The 19073-nt window shown below is 40.8% G+C and overlaps 1 long non-coding RNA gene across 1 annotated transcript in view; it reads right to left on the bottom strand.

The window, feature by feature from the left end:
• Nucleotides 1–19073, bottom strand: part of LOC119626501 (uncharacterized) — a 42852-nt gene that overhangs the window by 16988 nt on the left and 6791 nt on the right. Inside the window, exon 2 of the long non-coding RNA XR_005242674.2 lies at nucleotides 12775–12947. This is a non-coding gene — a long non-coding RNA (uncharacterized lncRNA). The remainder of the gene's footprint in view (nucleotides 1–12774; nucleotides 12948–19073) is intronic.

Below are 19073 nucleotides of genomic sequence, written 5' to 3'. Positions count from 1 at the left end.
CTGAGATCACACCACTGCACTCCAGGCAGGGTGTGAGATCCTGTTTCTAAAGTTTAAAAACAAAAACAAACAAACAAAAAACACTGTCTGCTTTGGATTTCCTGCAGGATTTATTTACAAAAAAAAAAAAAGGCTGGGCATGGTGGCTCACGCCTGTAATCCCAACACTTTGGGAGGCTGAGGCGGGTGGATCACTTAAGGTCAGGAGTTCGAGACCAGCCTGGCCAACATGGTGAAACCCCATCTCTACTAAAACTACAAAAATTATCCAAGCATAGTGGTGCATGCCTGTAATCCCAGCTACTCGGGAGGCTGAGGCAGGAGAATCGCTTGAAACTGGGAGGTGGAGGTTGCAGTGAGCCAAGATCGTGCCACTGCACTCCAGCCTGGTGACACAGCAAGACTCTGTCTCAAAACAAAAAAAAGGCGCCCACTTTGTGGTCTATGGTTAGGATTTGGTGCTTTCACTGCCATGGCCCAGTTATGGTTTAATATTCATGTGACTCATGACTTTTTGGGATACTCATTTGTTATTGGCACTTTTCCCTTTCATAGATAGCTTTTGATTTCCTGTCTTACTGACTCTTTTAATCTTTCATCTGAGATGCACATAGACAAACTTTCCTTTTTTTAAGCTGTCTTTGAGGGGTAGTTCTGGGTCTTATAATGACTGCTTTGTAGCTCTTTGGAAATACCTCATGCATCCTTGTTTAAGTTATAACCTTGGCTAAGGTTTTTGCTTTTGGTAAGTCACTTCGGAGGGACCTTTGTTAAAAACAACAGCAAAAACAATTGGCTGCATACAGTGGCTCATTCCTGTAATCTCAGCACTTTGGGAGGTCAAGGCAGGAGGACTGCTTAAGCCCGGGAGTTTGAGACCAGCCTGGGCAACATGACAAACCCTGTATCTATAAATTAAAAAGATAAAAAATTAAAAAAAAAAATTAGCCAGGCATAGCAGTGCACACCTATGTCCCAGCTACTCAGGAGGCTGAGGCACGGGGATTGCTTGAGCCCAAAAGGTCGAGGCTGCGGTAAGCTATGTTTGTGCCACTGCACTGCAGCCTGGGCAAACAGAGTTAGACTCTGTCTCCAAAAAAAAAAAAAAAAAACAGAAAGAAAGAAAGAAAAAACAGGTCAAAAGCCAGGGCCAGGAATACTGGCTACTTATCCTGGCTGAAATCAGAAAACAAGAGATATGAAAAGATTTTTTTTTTTAAAGAACTCTACAATCAGAAATCAACCTAATTAAAAGCTGATATTCAGGCTGTAAGTTTTTGTGGGTTTTTTTTCAAGGCCTTCCTGTTTTTCTCTTTTGGATTCTGTTTCTGGAAATTTTTTTCAGCAACTGAAATCCCTTTTTAATTGTGTTTGGTCCCTCTGTTGGCTTCCTTTCTTGTTGGCATGATTTTTGCTTTAAAAAAAAAAAAAACGTAAAATTTCACTGGCCTTTCTGGAAAGCTTTAAATCTCCAAATTGGCTCCTCTAAGATTTGTTCTTCCATTTCCTTCCACTTCTGGTCCTTCTTTTTTGCTATTTCTGATTCCACATGAAGAGATCTAGGAGGAACTTCTAGTGTCCCTGAAACTCCTTGAGTCACACAGAAAAAGGCACCACACCTCCCTTTTGGGATTCTCAGTTTTCCTTATGGAGCCCCAGAGTTGTGGCAAGACCCTCTCAGGGCTAAAGCTCTGCTCTCTTTTGCATTGACCTCTCTAATCCCTCTGGCTTTTGAGGGTACCAGGAATTCCTTTGTACTGCGAGAGAAAGCCTGATCTTTGTGCAAGGTTCAAGCAATTCGCCTGCCTCAGCCTCCTGAGTAGCTGGGATTACAGGCATCTGCCACCACATCTGGCTAATTTTTGTATTTTTAGTAGAGATGGAGTTTCGCCACGTTGGCCAGGCTTGTCTCGAACTCCTGATCTCAGGTGATCCACCTGCATCGGCCTCCCAAAGTGCTGGGATTACAGGCATGAGCCACTGCATCCAGCCCCAGATGCTTTTCAAATTCACATGACTTTAGTAATCTTTGGTAAATAAAGCTGGTTTTAAAATTAGGTTTCGAGCCTTTAGATTCTGGGGTCTAGACAATGCCTACGGTGAGGTCTGGAGACATATGTATCTACAGCACCTGGACCACCAGCTTCAGGGCAGAGCCAAGGTCAATACATCCTTGCTGGCCCAGCTGTGCCTCCTGGCCATGCTAGGAGAGGTTAGCTCCTACAGGCATTGTCTCCACAGCCCTGTCCTCAGGCCTGGGCTCTGCATCTGGTACATAATAATTAAAACTACTTACTTCCTAGGTTGTTCACTAGAATTTAGGATCACTAAAAATTGTAGTTAGTATGTATAATTAAAACTACTAGATATAAGAGAAATAATTATGTGTACAGATTGGACAAGGACAGTAGAATGTAGTTTTTGTTAGAAGGTTATTTTAAAAAACGTAAATATGTGGGTTTTGTTAAATGAAAAGTAATTTTGTCTAGTTTAGAAGTGAATTCAAGGTTGTTTAAATGGAATGAATAAAAAAGAATGATATTCAATAGACATTTCTCAAAAGAAGACATAAGAATGGCAAACAGGTATATGAAAAGATGTTCAACATCACTGATCATCAGATAAATGAAAATCAAAACTACAACGAATGCTGGGTGTAGTGGCTCACGGCTATAATCCCAGCACTCTGGAAGGCCAAGGAGGGAGGATCTCTTGAGCCCAGGAGTTTGAGACCAACCTGGGCAACACAGGGAAACCCCATCTCTACAAAAAAAAATTTTTTAAATAGCCGGGCGTGGTGGTGCCATGCTTGTAGTCCCAGGTACTCAGGAGGCTGAGGCAGGAGGATCACTTGAACCTGGGAAGTCAAGACTGCAGTGAGCCATGATTGCACCACTGCACTCCAGCCTGGGTAACAGAGTGGCACCCTGATTTAAAAAAATAAATAAATAAACAACAACAACAAAAAAAAAACAGAAAAAACACTACAGTGAGATATCATCTCACCCTAGTTAAAATGGCTTTTATTCAAAAGACAGGCAATAACAATGAACACTGGTGAGGATATAGAGAAAGGGGAAACCTCATATACTGTCAGTGGAAGTGTCAATTAGTACAGCTACTATGAGGAATAGTACGGAGGTTCCTCAAAAACTAAAAATAAAACTAGCATATGATCTAGTAATCCCACTGTTAGGTAGATACCCCAGGGAAGGAAATCAGTATATTGACAAGATATCGGCACCCCCATGTTGACTGCAGCATTATGCACAGCAGCCAAGACCTGGAATCAACCTAAGTGTCTATCAACAGGTAAATGGATCAAGAAAATACGGTACATATACACAATACAGTAGTAGCAAGCCATAAAATAGAATGAGATACTGTCATTTGCAACAACCTAGGTGGAACTGAGGGACATTATGTTAAGTGGAATAAACCAGGCACAGAAAGACAAACTTCTCATGTTAGCATTCATTCGTGGGAGCTAGTAATTAAAACAATTGAACATATGAAGACAGAGAGAATGATGGTTACCGGAGGCCGGGTAGGGTAGTGGGGGTATAGAATAGGTATGGTTAATGGATACAAAAATATAGTTAGATACAATTAGTAAGATATAGTATTTGATAGCACAACAGGGTGACTACATTCAGCAATTTGTTGTACATTTAGAATAATTGAGAGAATATAATTGGAATGTTCATAATACAAAGAAATGATGAACGCTTGAGGTGATGGATATTCTATTTACCCTGATGTGATTATTAAACATTGTACACCTGCATCAAAATACACCCCATAAACATATATATCTCTAGGTACCCATACAAATTAAACATTTAAAAGTTTTTAAAAAGAATAATAGATAAAACTGAATGGGGCTGGGTGCAGTGGTTCATGCCTGTAATCCCAGCACTTTGGGAGTCCGAGACCAGCCTAACCAACATGGTGAAACCCTGTCTCTACTAAAAATACAAAAATTAGCTGGGCCTGATGGCGGACACCTGTAATCCCAGCCACTCAGGAGGCTGAGGCAGGAGAATCAATCACTTGAACCCAGGAGGCAGAGGTTGCAGTGAGCTGAGATCCCACCATTGTGCTCCAGCCTGGGCGACAGAGCGAAACTCTGTCTCAAACAAACAAACAAAAAAAATTGAATGGATGTAGAGAGATGTGGGGGGAAAGAGAATGGAAAAAAATCTGTAAGAAGTTGTGAAAGGGTTGTGCAACTATTATCTTGTGTGGTCAAGGCTGACTGAGATTGGATAGATCTGTGTAAGATTTTATTAAAATTAGCTTTAAATCGAGTGTTTTAAACCGTTGACATCTGACAAACTACCCAAAAGCAGATTTTGAATTCTACATTATTTTTGCTTCAAACTAACTTTTGGACATTCCAAAAAGAGCCCCTGGAACTCCAGGAGAGACATATTGGGCTTATCTGGTATGTTAAAATCATACAGAAAGCATTGTCAAATTTAGAAATGGTGTTTAATTTTCTTTGAGTTATATTTGTATAAATGTGTTAATATATGTTCCAAAATTGTACGAAAGTCCTAAAACTCTGATATGTCTTGGTAAATTGCTTCGTTCTGATGCTTTCGTTCTAAGAGCTCTTTGCAAATCTTAAGGTGGTGTATTTTCAAGGAGGTTCATGAAAAAGCCTCTGAAAGGTACTTTTAAATACAGACCTCTGCTTATAACCTCAAGATTGTTCAATTGGACTGGGTTAAAAAAAAAAAAAAAAAACTCCAATGAAAAAAATCGGACCCATAAAATTGCCAATCTGACATCATGCAGAACAATAGTTAAGCAGATGGGACTAACCTGATAAAGGACTGAAATGATGTTTATGACTTTTTTGCTTGAAACATTCTTTTATTTATTTATTTATTTATCTTGAGACAGGGCCACGCCACGTTGTCCAAGCTGGCTACAAACTCCTGAGTTCAAGCAATCCTCCCGCCTCAGCCTCCTAAGTAGCTGGGATTATAGGCATGCTGCTGATTGTTTTGTTTTGTTTTTCAGAGTTAAAAAAAAAAAAATCTATTTTTCCTCTTAAGCTATTTATAGCTTACGGTAATTGGGAAAGTATACTTTTGTGAGTTAAATGGAAACATTTACTTTTCTCCCTAACTGATATCTTCAAAATTTGGAAACTATGAATGAATATTTTTATTTTATGGCAATATAGGTATTTGAATAAACTCAGTAAGAATCTGTTTTCTTCTGTGATAGGACACAACTAGAGACACTGGTTATTTTACCAAGGCTTTGACTGGAATGTCATATTTTCATATGTGATCAGGCTGCTTTAAGGAATTGAGACTGCCTTTAAAGCCAATAGACTTGGAAAAAGACTGTCCTGGTTCCTTGTCTACACAGTTTGTTTAAAGGATTTTTTTGATCCTATGGTAAGTAAAGAATGTCACTTTCTAACAGGCCCAGGAACCTCAAGATATTTTGGGGACCTTTAGAAGACAAGAATTCATCCAATTTGTATAGTTATTACAGGTATAATCTGATGGAAAATCCTTGGCTTGGCTTCCTACCCTTGAGAGGCTTTTTTTTTTTTTTTTTTTTTGAGACAGAGTTTCGCTCTTGTTGCCCAGGCTAGAGTGCAATGGCGCAATCTCGGCTCACTGCAACCTCCACCTCCTAGTTCAAGCAGTTCTCCTGCCTCGGCCTCCAGACTAGCTGGGATTACAAGTATGTGCCACCACGCTCGGCTAATTTTGTGTTTTTAGTAGAGACGGGTTTCTCCATGTTAGCCAGGCTGGTCTCAAATTCCCGACCTCAGGTGATCTGCTCGCCTTGGCCTCCCAAAGTGCTGGGATTACAGGCATGAGCCACCATGCCCAGCCGGCTTTTAAAAATATAATCTGAGATTCTTACGAAAAAGCCCCTGCAAAGCCAATTTATAAAGAGCCTATATAGCCAATCGCTATTACTGCTTTACTTTATGCAAATAATCAAGCCATGTATAATAAGACTAAAATTATTCAGCAAATAAATTGGTTATGATTTATCTTTGGTAGAAATGGGGGACTAAAGATTGAAAAATTATGTTTCAGAAAAGAACTATAGTACACCTGTTACTAGATTCTACCACTGGCCATTGTTTCTATGATTTGCCTACAATTCAGACTGAATTTTGAATTCTTTCCTGGTTACAAGTCTCCAAACTAATGTTTCCAAAACTTTATTCCATTTTTCTGACTTGGACTCACTGAAATTGCTACTACCTTTTTCTGGAGGGCCTGCAAGCTGAAGCTCATGAATAAACAACCTTGTGATATGCAAATTACAGACCAGAAAAGCTGTCAGATTGCTACTGCCTATTTCTACTTTAGAAATAGAATGCTTTGAGTTTAACATCAAGACACCACAACTGACTGCCCTCCAAACTCTAAAGAAACTGGTTTATACTGTTCCAAACATTAACCTCTGTGTTTCTTCTGTGTGAGAGCCTGTCTGCAACACCATCTCCTGAAATCAGATACAGCTGTTTAATGGGGTTGGCCTATTTCCAGAAATGGGAGACTGGGTTAATGGGATCCTTTGCCACTCAGCTATTGACTCAAACATTCTCTCCACAGCCACCAACTCAGCTTTCAGTGTGTGAAACACCTAGGGAAGTTTCATGTGGAAATGTTGTCTGCGGAGAATGTTTCCCCAAAAATATGGTACTTTGGCATGTTACGTGCTTTTGAAAATGGAAAGGCCTCAGAAATAAGCCTCAGAATCAAGGTCCCTCTAATTTTGTCTTTTTCCTCTCTCTCTCCAAGGGCACAGAGAATCTCCCTCTGGAATTCCTTTATATGACCAAGAAAGCTTCTCACCTAAAGAAACACAATCACCTTATATCTCCTTCCTGAAATCTCATCATCTATTTCAGGAAAGAAGGCTGAAGAATGACCTTTACACGTGGTTAATCAAATGTATGCCTTTCCTGATGTACAGCTAATTGCCATAGACTAATGCAGGCCTCCTTATGAAAATGGCTTCCCTGTTACTCAAACTTGGCCAATTTCTGCATGTTATCTTTTGACAACTCACCTCTGTGGCACAAGCCACTTTAAAAACAGTCATTTCTAGCTCCAAAGAAAATACATAACAAATCTATGGCCAACCAATAATAACTGATCAGCAATGCTGCCTCCTGTCAGATCTTCATCAAAACAGGGGAATGTGAAATGTGATATACAAAATGGCATCACTCTGGCTCAGAGCTCTAAAATTAAATCAGGGCTGGATGCATTGGCTCACACCTGTAATCTCAGCACTTTGGGAGGCCAAGGCAGGAGGACTGCTTGAGCTCAGGCGTTCAAGGGCAACATAGTGAGACCTCGTCTCAACTAAAAACAACAAAAATCCATTTGGTGTGATGGCGTGTGACTGTAGCTCCAGTTATTCAGGAGGTTGAAGTAGGAGGATCACTTGAGCTTGGGAGGTCGATGCTTCCAGGAGCTGCAATCACACCACTATACTCTAGCCTGGGTGGCAGAGTGAGACCCTGCCTCAAAAATAAATAAATAATTAAATCCAATTAAATTGAGAAGCCATTCTAAGAAGTACTAATTCTACAAAACCTGCAACCTTGGAAATAAAAAACCCCAGAAACTTGCCTTAAACCTTTGAACTGGGCCAAATCCCCATGACCAAAACATCTTGGAAAATAGATAAATTTTGCCAGCACTATAACTTCTGAACAGCTACAACCAGTGAACTATGGATTCACGTACTAAGCCAGCCTCCTCTACCAACAATAGTTCTTTCAAAACAACTAGTGTAATCCCCCTCGGCATCTTTGCAAAAATTACTACTCCCCTTTCTTTTTCAGAACACAATTTGGCCTTTGACCACATCTGTTTCTCCTGAATCACAATTCCTAAGACCCCAATAAGTGTCTCACTGCTTTGCAGTCGGCCTTTCACTGCTTCTTGAATCACAACAACAACATGAGAAACTTACATTTTAATGGCAAGATTTTGCTGATGTATTGAGTATTAACTGGAGAGAGGCGAAAGAAGACTCAGGGAGACTAGTTAGGAGATTATGGAAAAAATCCAGGCAAGAGATGTTGATGATTTGCATCAAGGCAGTAGTGGTAAAGACGGAGAAAAATGATCAAAGTGTGTGTGTGTGTGTGTGTGTGTGTATTCAAGATAGGGTCTTGCTATGTTGTCCAGGCTGGACTCAAACTCCTGGACTCAAGCAACTCTCCCACCTCTGCTTCCTGAGTAGATGGAAGCTGGGACTACAGGCGTGTACCGCCCCACATGGCAGATTCTTTAAATATTTTAAAGAAGGTGCCAATAGCATTTGTTAATAGACTGAACATGAGATGGGAGAGAAATTGAGAAATAAAAGATGATTCCAGGACTTGTGTCTAAGCATCTAGAAGGATCCCATTGAATCAGTTCAGAAAGACTGAAAGTATATTTTGATGGGGAGGATATGGATGATCAGGAATTTAGTCTGGGACATGTTAAATGTAAGATGCTCACTTGCTATCCAATGGACATGCCAGGTAAATAGTCGGCGTCACCTTAAGATTGGAAGATATTACTAAGGGAGAAAGTGCAGACAGAAAAGAGAATAGTTCCAAAGATTGTAGAGGGGGCAGTAAGCATGATTAATAAAGAAGGCTAAGGAATAGTGGCGAGTGAGGTGGAAAGGTAATTGGGAGTGTGTGGTGGTGTCTTGGAGGTCAATGGAAGAAAAGACTTCAAGGAGGAGGCAATGATCAATGCAAATGGCACTGCTACATAAGATGAGAATGAAGAATTGATAATTGGCCGCAGCAACTCAGAGGTCACTGATGACCTTGACAAGAACAATCTGTGTTGACCAGTGAGCGTGAAAGCCTGACTGTAGTGAACTTAAGAGAAATGACTCAACAGATACTTGTATGCATATGTTCACGGCAGCAGTATTCACAATAGCCCCAAAATGGAAACAACCCAAGTGTCCATCAACAAGAAAATGGGGCCGGGCACAGTGGCTCACACCTGTAATCCCAGCACTTTGGGAGGCTGAGGCAGGCGGATCACAAGGTTGAGATCGAGACCATCCTGGCCAGCATGGTGAAACCCCGTCTCTACAAAAATACAAAAATTAGTCCCAGCTACTTGGGAGGCTGAGGCAAGAGAATCGCTTGAACCCAGGGGGCGGAGGTTCCAGTGAGCCGAGATTGTGCCACTGTACTCCGGCCTGGCGACAGAGCAAGACTTTGTCTCAGAAAAAAAAAAAAAAAAAAGAAGGAAAATGGATAAATACAATGTGCTATATGCATACAATGGAATATTATTCGGCCATGAAAAGGAATGAAATTCTGCCTCATATCACCATATAGACAAACCTTTAAAACAGTATGCTGTGGGAAAGAAGCTAGACACAAAAGAATAAATATTGCATGATTCCACTTACAGAGGTACCCCGCACAGTCGAATTCAGAGACCGCAAGTAGAATGGTGCTACTAGGGGCTGGGGGGCAGGGGAGAATGGAAGCTATTGCTGAAGGGGTATGCAGTTTCTGTTTGGAATGATGAAAAATTCTAGAAGTGGACAGTGTTGATGGTTGAACAACATTGTGAAAGCAATTCGTGCCCCTGAATTGTATACTTGAAAACAGTTAAAATGGTAAATTATATTATATATACTTAACCACAATAAATTGGCTGGGCATGGTAGCTCACTCCTGTAATTCCAGCACTTTGCAAGGCCAGGGCAGAAGGATTGCTTGAGTCCAAGAGTTCGAGACCACAATGGGCAGCACAGTGAGACCTCCTGCCCCCGTGGCAAAAAAAACAAAAAACAAAAAACAGAATTGAAAAAGAAAAAAAAATTTTTTTAGTGACTCTCTAACCAAAAAAAACCACAATTGAAAAGAAAAATTGAAAACAACATAGACAAATCTTTCATGAAGTTTTGTTGTAAAGAGCTGGGGGAACAAAGAAATGAGGCACTAGTAGACGAGGGAAATGGGTCAAAAAAGGATTTTGTTTTCAGAAGGGTGAAATTACAAGTTGCTTTATGCCGATTGAAATGATCCAAGAGAAAAGAAAGAAATGATAATGCAGGAGAGGGGAGGGTAGCTCCAACAGTGCCACTGAGGAAGCGAGAGGAGAAGGGGTCCGACACGGAGTGGCAGCGTGGCCTCTGCTAGCAGGACAGAAAGGGGAAGTCTGTGGTAACAAATGCTGGGATATGAGATTCTGCACCATCGTGATGGGGGTAAGGCAGAGTCCATGGCTCCACATGCTGGGGAACAGGGGAAAGGCAGTGGGGATAAAGAGTTTTCAAAATTCTTCTCTGACTGCTTTTATTTTCTCTCTGAAATAGGAAGGATATTCATTGTGGTAGACTGAGTAATAGCCCCCCAGTGATATCCATGTCCTAAACCCCGATATCTGTGACTGTGTTACGTTACACGGCCAAAGGGACTTGGCAGATGTGATTAAGGGTAAGGACCACGGGCCAGGCGCGGTGGCTCACACCTGTAATCCCAGCACTTTGGGAGGCTGAGGCGGGTGGATCTTGAGGTCAGGAGTTCAAGATCAGCGTGACCAACATAGTGAAACCCCATCTCTACTAAAAATACAAAAATTAGCCGGGCGTGGTGGCACATGCCTGTAATCCCAGCTACTCAGGGGGCTGTGGCAGGAGAATCACTTGAACCTGGGAGGTAGAGGTTTCAGTGAGACGAGATCACGCCACTGTACTCCAACCTGGGCACCAGAGCGAGACTCCATTTCAAAAAGAAAAACAAACCAAAAAACAGTAAGGACCATGAGATGGGCAGCTTTTGCTGGATTACCGGGTTGGCCCAATCTAATTACATGAGTCCCTAAAAGTGGAGGAGGAGAATGAAGTACTGAGATATGCTACAGCATGGATGAACCTTGAAAGCATGCCAAGTGAAAAAAGCCAGTGACAAAAGAGCATATGCTGTGTGATTCCATTTATAGGAAAAGGCCAGAAGAGGAAAATCTATAAAGGCAGAAAGCAGATTAGTGATTACCAAGGGTTAGGAATGAGTGACGGGCAAGAATAAAAGATAACTGCTAAAGAGCACAGGGTTTCTTGGGGATAATGAAAATGTTCCAAACTTGGTTCTGGTAATGGATGGACGTACAACTCCACGAATATACTAACAACTATCAAATTGTACACTTTAAATGCATGAATTATATGGTATGCGAATTATATCTTCACTATGGCTATTACTAAAAACAGTGGAAGGAGGCCGGGTGCAGTGGCTCACGCCTGTAATCCCAACACTTTGGGAGGCCGACGTTGTGAGTTCAAGACCAGCCTGGCCAGCATGGTGAAAACCCGTCTCTACAAAAAGTACAAAAAATTAGGTGGGCATTGTGGTGCATGCCTGTAGTCCCAGCTACTTGGGAGGCTGAGGCAGGAGCATTGCTTGAACCTGGCAGGCGGAGGTTGCAGTGAGCTGAGATTGCACCACTGCACTCTAGCCTGGGCAACAAAGTGAGACTCCATCTCAAAAATAATTAATTAATTAATTAACAGTGGAAGAAAGAAGGAGGCAGAAGAACATGGTTGAGAGAAACATGTGACGATGGGGAAAGGGGCAGAGAATTGCCGACTTTCAAGATAGAATAAGGAGACCATGAGCCAAGGAATACAAGTGGCCTCTAGAAAGGAAAAAAGGCAAAAAGGGCTTCTCCGTATGGCTTTCAGAAACAGGCATAGTCCTGCCTATACCTTGATTTTAACCTAGGGAGACTTCTGTCCAACTTCTGACTTCTAGATTGTGAGATAAAAAACGTGTGTTGTTTTAAGCCACCACATTTGTAGGAGTTTTTGTTTTTGTTTTTGTTTTTTTGAGAGTCTCACCCTGTCACCCAGGCTGGAGTGTAATTGTGCAATCTCAGCTCACTGCAATCTCCGCCTCCCAAGTTCAAGCAATTCTCCTGCCTCAGCCTCCCAAGTAGCTGGGACTACAGGTGCCTACCACCATGCCCAACAAAGTTTTTGTATTTTTAATAGAGAATGGGTTTCGCTATGTTGGCCAGGCTGGTCTCAAACTCCTGACCTCAGGTGATCCACCCACCTCACCCTCCCAAAGTGATAGAATTATAGGTGTGAGCCATTGCACCCGGCCTGTAGTAGTTTTTTATGATGGGCATCAACTGAGAGAGAGTGGTAAGGGAAGTATTGGAGGACTGACAGAAGAGATGATAGAAAATAGTCATCTAAGTGCAAAAGAATGAATGAGCCAGAAAAATGTAATACAACTGCCAAACAGAATTAAAAACACATAACAGAATTGAGAACACCTTCTCCCTCATCTAGATGGCTACCATGAGAGTTCCACTTTTTTATTAGAAAATATTAATTATCCCACTGTTGTGCAATTTTTTTGTGACCAAGTGAAGATCATCTATTATAAGTTTGGTGAATGATTAGATCATAATCCTAACCACAAATGATTTCTGCATTGGGTCATTAGCAAACACTGTCCTCAAAAATGAATGCAATGGGCTGTTTCAGTCTTAAGCAAAGCAAAATAAAATAAAATAAAACTCAATCCTTGCAAAATCACCTGTGATTATTGCTCAACCTGTAAGATAAGACCCAGCTCAAACGTATTCACCAACATAGAGTATACTGCTAAAATAGTAGAGTCCCCTTCAGAGGAATCCTCCCCAAGCTCTTTCTTAGTGTATTAGCCAGGGTTCTCCAGAGCAGCAGAACCAATAAGAGATTAAATATATATTTATTTAATAGGAGACATACTGTGGGCATTGTTTCATGTGATTACGGAGGCCAAGAAGTCCCACGATCTGCCATCATCAAGCTGGATCCAGGAGAACCCATGGTGAGTCAGAAGTCAGAAGGCCTGCGAGCCAGGGGAGCTGATGGAAATCCTGGTCTGGGTCCCGAGGCCTGAGAATCAGGAGCACAGCTGTCTGAGGGTAGAAGAAGATGGATGTCCCACCTCAAGCAGAGAGAACAAATTCACCCTTCCTTGACCTTTTTGTTCTACCCAGGTCCTCATGGATTGAATGACACTCACCCATGTTGGTGAGGGTGATCTCTACCCAATCTACTGATTCAAATGCTAATCTCTTCCAGGAACATCCTCACATCTGGGTGTACCACAGACACACCCAAAAATAATGTGTTACCAGTTATTTGAGTATCCCTTAGCCTAGTCAAGTTGACACATAATATTAATCATTATATTCAAGGGTGGCCCTGTTGGATACAAATAAGGAAAACTCTCCTAGCAGAATCCTGGGGCAGCGATACTGAACTTAATCCACGCTTAAGGAAGTAAGTTAACAAACCCGGTGCACATTAAGTTTGCTGGCCCTATGATCTACTTTATTGTCTTCCTCCAGCAAGATGTGCTAGAAGATCTGGGCAAGTGACCTCTGTAGGTTGCTCTTTTTTTTTTTTCTTCTTTTCTAAAAAGTTTTTTTTTTTTTTAATTGTGGATATTCTAGTTGTCTTTCATCATTTAATACTTTTTGTACCCTAGAAATAGAACATACACATATTTAATTCATACGAACTGAAGTGGGCTTGAGAGAGGGAAGTATAAGCATCATTTGACTAAGCAAATTAATGCCCAGAGTAAGCAGAAGACAGAAGACACAAACGTGTCATTCTCTCAGTTGGTCTGTTTCCAGGTGCCTCTTATAGTGTGGGCGTCTAGCAGTCTGAGTCCAAGCCTAGAGGTCCTACATGCAAGCCAATGATTTCCTCTGGGGGTCAACAGAAGGATGAGCCATCTGTTCCAATGCTGCAAGGTAAATTCTCTAGGTTGGACTTACTGAGAGACAGAACATCAGCCTCCAAGGTGGCTCATACATGCAATATATTGTGCCTTATAGGCAATTTAAGAGATCTTCAACGGTAATCTTGACTATACATGATCTTTGATTTGTAATGCACATTTTAAATTTTTAGAGAATTTTCAATTTTACTAATAGAGCAGAAAACAAAAAATAAAAAGGCTAAATGAAACCAAGTATGGAAGCAAATGGCACGTAAAAAGTAAAGTAGAGGTTCCTCTTCAAAGAGACTTTCCTCCCTGTCTAATTAGGAATAAATAGTAACTTCTCTTAGAAGCAAAATTTATTCAAAGACATGTGCTAACATTCTCAGACATCTGCTAGCCATAATAAAGAAATCAAGGTACTTTGTGTTCTTAGCTCCCACAATGTAGCCTAAATATTTGCCCTGGCATGCTTATACTGGTCCAAGCAAGCATTAGGTCATAGCCTGTTCCTCTTCCTTATTTGGAGGTATTTTTACCTTTCTCAGCATCCCACAATTTACTGCCTCCTTCCTTTATTATCCTCTGCCTTTGCCTCTTTTAGAAAGTTCTAAGCTGCTAGCCAATCGGGACAAATAGAGAATGTGGGGTCCCATTCCAGGCAATGGAAACTGTACATGGCAGTAGGGTAGACGTGTCAGGTTATAAATAACCCTGTCGCCTTTGTTCTGTGTACTCTTGTGGCAAAACTGCTGGTGAGTGTGCCCTTTCTGCAGAAAGTAAAAATGGCCTTGCTGAGAAAATTAAATTTATGTTCAAGTGGTATTTATGTGTGGCACTGGGGAACAAGCATTTCTAACAGGCATGTGAGACATGTTAGAACATACATGTTCTAAAGTTGATAGGGAAGGAAGGACAAAGGCATCGCAAATATTCATGATTCACTAAATATACATGAGAGACATTAAGCCCTTGACATTGTTGAAGCCTTACATCAGCCACTCATAGTTGATATCATTCTAACCCCGCTTGTCCTTTGCCCCCAAAATGCAAATGAAATTGAGACCTACTCATCAGGCTGATTGATGAGATACAGCTACTGTCATGCATACGTGTCCCTGTGTCTTTCCAACAGGCAAGTCCCTGTGTATACCGGTTCCATACACCTTTCATCTGTTGGATCCCTTGCTCAAACATCACCTCTGATCCTCATAACTACACTATCAGAAAGAAAAACTGGCACAGCAAGGGGAAAGACAGGAATATGAACACTGTGTAATCCAGATTCAGGTAGTATGGTCCTTCTACCCTGCTTGCACCTTATCCAAAGGGTGTTAATGTACCTCACTCTTTCCTCTTACTTCTCAGTCAGTGTTTTAAATTTTTTAATAAATTGTGGGATTCTAAATACTTACTTTGGCCCGTGGGTCTTTCCCTGAGATAGCTTTGCCTAAGGCCTAGGAGGCTACCATTGCCCCAAGGTAATTTCTCATACAACAGGAGCTGACCTTAGAACCTTTGCAAAAGATATGATTGTTTTGTTTTGAGGGCTGTTACATTTGTCATTTAGCCCATAGATTGCAAAATTATATACAACTACATCCAGACCTGATCAATTGAGATTCTCGAAATGAAAGATAGATGTAGTAGCTGGTCATGTCTTTTACTTGTTTCTCATTGAGTAGGCAAGGTGTCTATGTGGGAAAACTGCACTATGCTAGACAAGAGAATTTATGAAATTAGACTATGGAAAGAAATATGCATGTGCTCTACTATGAGATTGTCTGCCTGGTATATCTCCTTCTCCTGGAAACAGCCCCATAGCATCCACATATCTGGCATGAAAGTTGCATTTTCTTATAATAGTCCCATTGCCTTGATTTTAGTTGATTGGTTTAGGAATGAGTACTCAAACTAAGCTAAACCAGTAAGTCTCTTTCCTGGGATTTACAAATTTAGAACCCCCCAAAATTGAGGTTAATTCCTCTTCAATATATAGACTTGTATGGTGTATTCCTACAGATTGGAGTATATAGGCATACTTTGTTTCATTGTGCCTCACCTTATTGCACTCTGCAGCTTCTGCATTTTACACAAATTGAAGATATGTATGGCAACCCTGCATCAAACAAGTCTGTTGGAGCCATTTTCCCAACAGCATGCGCTTGCTTTATGTCTCTATCACATTTTGATAATTCTCACAGTATTTCAAACTTTTTCATTAATTATTGCAACTGTTATGGTGATCTGTGATCTGTGAACTTTGATCACTATTGTAATTGTTTAGGGACACCACAAACCACACCCATATAAGATGGCAAATTTAATAAACATGTGTGTTCCTACTAATCCACTGACCAGTTGTTTCTAGTCTCTCTGCCTCTCCTCAGACCTCTCTATTCCCTGAGACACAACAATATTGGAAATTAGGCCGAATAATAACCCTAGAATGGCCTCCGAGTGATCAAGTGAAAGGAAATGTCACACGTCTCTCACTTTAAAACAAATCTAAAATTGATTAAGCTTAGTGAGGAAGACATATCAAAAGCTGAGATAAGCTGAAAGCTATGCTTCTTGTGACAAAACAGCCTTAGATTGGAAGGAGATACATTTAGGACTTTCATAGCTAGAGAGAAGAAGGCAGTGGCTAGCATCAAAAGACAGGCTGACTCTCTTGTTAGGGGCTAAAGCAGCTGGTGACTTTAAGTGGAAGCCAATGTTCATTTACCATTCTGAAAATCCTAGAGCCCTTAACAATTATGCTCAATCTATTCTGCCTGTGCTCTATAAATGAAACATCACAGCCTGAAGGAGAAAGCACATCTGTTTACAGCATAGTTTACTGAATATTTTAAGTGCACTGTTGAGACCCACTGCTCAGAAAAAATTCCTTTCAAAGTATTACTGCTCTCCAGCAGTGCAACTGGTCACCCAAGAGCTCTGATGAAGATGTACAAGATTAATGTTGTTTCCATGCCTGCTAACACATTGTCTATTCCACTGTCCATGGATTACAGAGTTATTTCTACTTTCAGGTTCTATTTAAGAAATACATTTCAAAAGGCCTTAGCTACCATGTATAGTGAGTCCTCTGATGGATCTGGGCAAAGTGAAAACTTTCTGGAAAGGATTCACCATTCTAGATGTCATTAAAAACATCCATGATTTGTGGGAGGAGGTCAAAATATCAACATTAACAGGACTTTGGAAGAAGTTGATTCCACCCCTCATGACTTTGAAGGGTTCAAGACTCCAGTAGAGGAAGTAACTATAGATGTGCCAGAAATAGCAAGAGAACTAGAATTTGAAGTGGAGAACTAGAATTTGAAGATATGATTGAATTGTTGCAATCTCATAATGAAACTTGAACAATAAGGAGTTGCTTCTGATGGATGGGCAAAGGAAGTGTTTTGTTTTTTGAAACGGGGTCTTGCTCTGTCACCTAGGCTGGAGTGCAGTGGCGCAATCATAGCTCACTGTAACCTCAAACTCCTCGGCTCAAACCATCTTCCTACCTCAGCCTCCCAATTAGCTAGGACTACAGGTGCATGCCACCACATCTGGCTAACTAAAAAAAAATTTTTTTTCATGGAGATAGCATCTCACTATGTTGCCTAGGCTGGTCTTGAACTCCTGGTCTTAAGTGAATCCCTTACCTTGACTTCTCAAAATACTGAGATTATAGGCATATATCACACCCAGCCGAAAATAGTTTCTTGAGATGGAATCTACTCAAGATAAACATAAAGGTGAAGATGCTGGGAACTTTGTTGAAATGACAACAAAGAACTCAGAATATGACATAAAGTTAGTTGATAAAGCAGCAGCAGGGTTTGAGAGGACAGACTCCAATTTTGAAAGACATTCTACTGTGGGTAAAATGCTATCAAACAGCATTGTATGCTACAGAGAAATCTTTTGTGAAATAAAGAGTCAATTGATGCATCAAACTTCACTGTTGTCTCATTTTTTAAGAAATTGCTGTAGCCACCCCAACCTTCAGCAACCATTTTGCTCAGTCAGCAGCCATCAACAGTGAGGCAAGGCCCTCCACCAGCAAAAAGACTATGACTCGCTGAAGGTTCAGATGATCATTAGCACTTTTTAGCAATACAGTATTTTTAATTTTTATTTTTTTAGATATAATGCTCTTGTACACTTAATTGACTATACCAGGGGTGTCCAATCTTCTGGCTTCCCTGGGCCACATTGGAAAAAGAAGAATTGTCTTGGGCCATACATAAGATACACTAACACTAGCAATAGCTGATGTGCTTAAAAAAAAAAAAAAAGTTACAAAAACATCTCATAATGCTTTAGGAAAGTTTACAAATTTGTGTTTGGCCACATTCAAAGCTGTTCTGGGTTGCGTGTAGCTTGCGGGCCATGGGTTGGACAATCTTGGACCACAGTATAGTGTAAACTTAACTTTTATATGTACTGAGAAACCATAAAATGTGTGTGACCCACTTTATTGTGATGGTCTGGCACTGATCCCACAATATACCCACATACTGTGAGGTATGCCTATATTGGGATTTCAACCTGATACCTTAGGTTCTGGAGCCAGATTACTTAGATTTGAGTATCAGAAGAACTCAGTAAATCTTAGCTATCTTTACTCTTTACAAGTTGGGATAAAGTATTTTTTTTTTTTTTTTTTTTGAGATGGAGTCTCGCTCCATCACCCAGGCTGGAGTGCAGTGGCATGATCTTGGCTCACTGCAACCTCCGCCTCCCGGGTTCAAGCAATTCTCCTGTCACAGCCTCCTGGATAGCTGGGACTACAGGTGCCTGCCACCATACCCAGCCAATTTTTGCATTTTTAGTAGAGACGGGGTTTCACCCTGTTGGTCAGGCTGGTCTCACACTCCTGACCTCAGGTGATCCACCCACCTCTGCCTCCCAAAGTGCTGGGAATCCAGGCGTGAGCAACTGTACCCAGCTAAGATAAAGTATTTTATTTTTCCCAAATATGACTTCAACATTTATTTTTTGAGCATATACTATATTCCAATCATTAAGTTAATCTTAGAAGAAAAATAGTAGATATGATTGCTGCCTTCATGGAACTTATGGTTTAGCAAGGAGGCAGATATTATATAAATTATCAGATATATGCTTATCACAAATAAGCATAAATATGAACTGCAGACAGTCCCCAACCTGAGATTTTACTTTACAACAGTGTAAAGTGATAAATATACAAAAGAAACTGTACTTTACATATCTATACAACCATTCTATTTTCCACTTTCACAATAAATTACATGAGATATTCAATACTTTACTGTAAAATAGGTTTTGTGTT

The sequence above is a fragment of the Chlorocebus sabaeus genome, chromosome 1 (genome assembly GCF_047675955.1).
Source record: "Chlorocebus sabaeus isolate Y175 chromosome 1, mChlSab1.0.hap1, whole genome shotgun sequence".
NCBI lineage: Eukaryota > Metazoa > Chordata > Mammalia > Primates > Cercopithecidae > Chlorocebus > Chlorocebus sabaeus.
The sequence above is the reverse complement of the archived record's forward strand: the minus strand, read 5'-3'. Positions and strand labels throughout refer to the sequence as shown.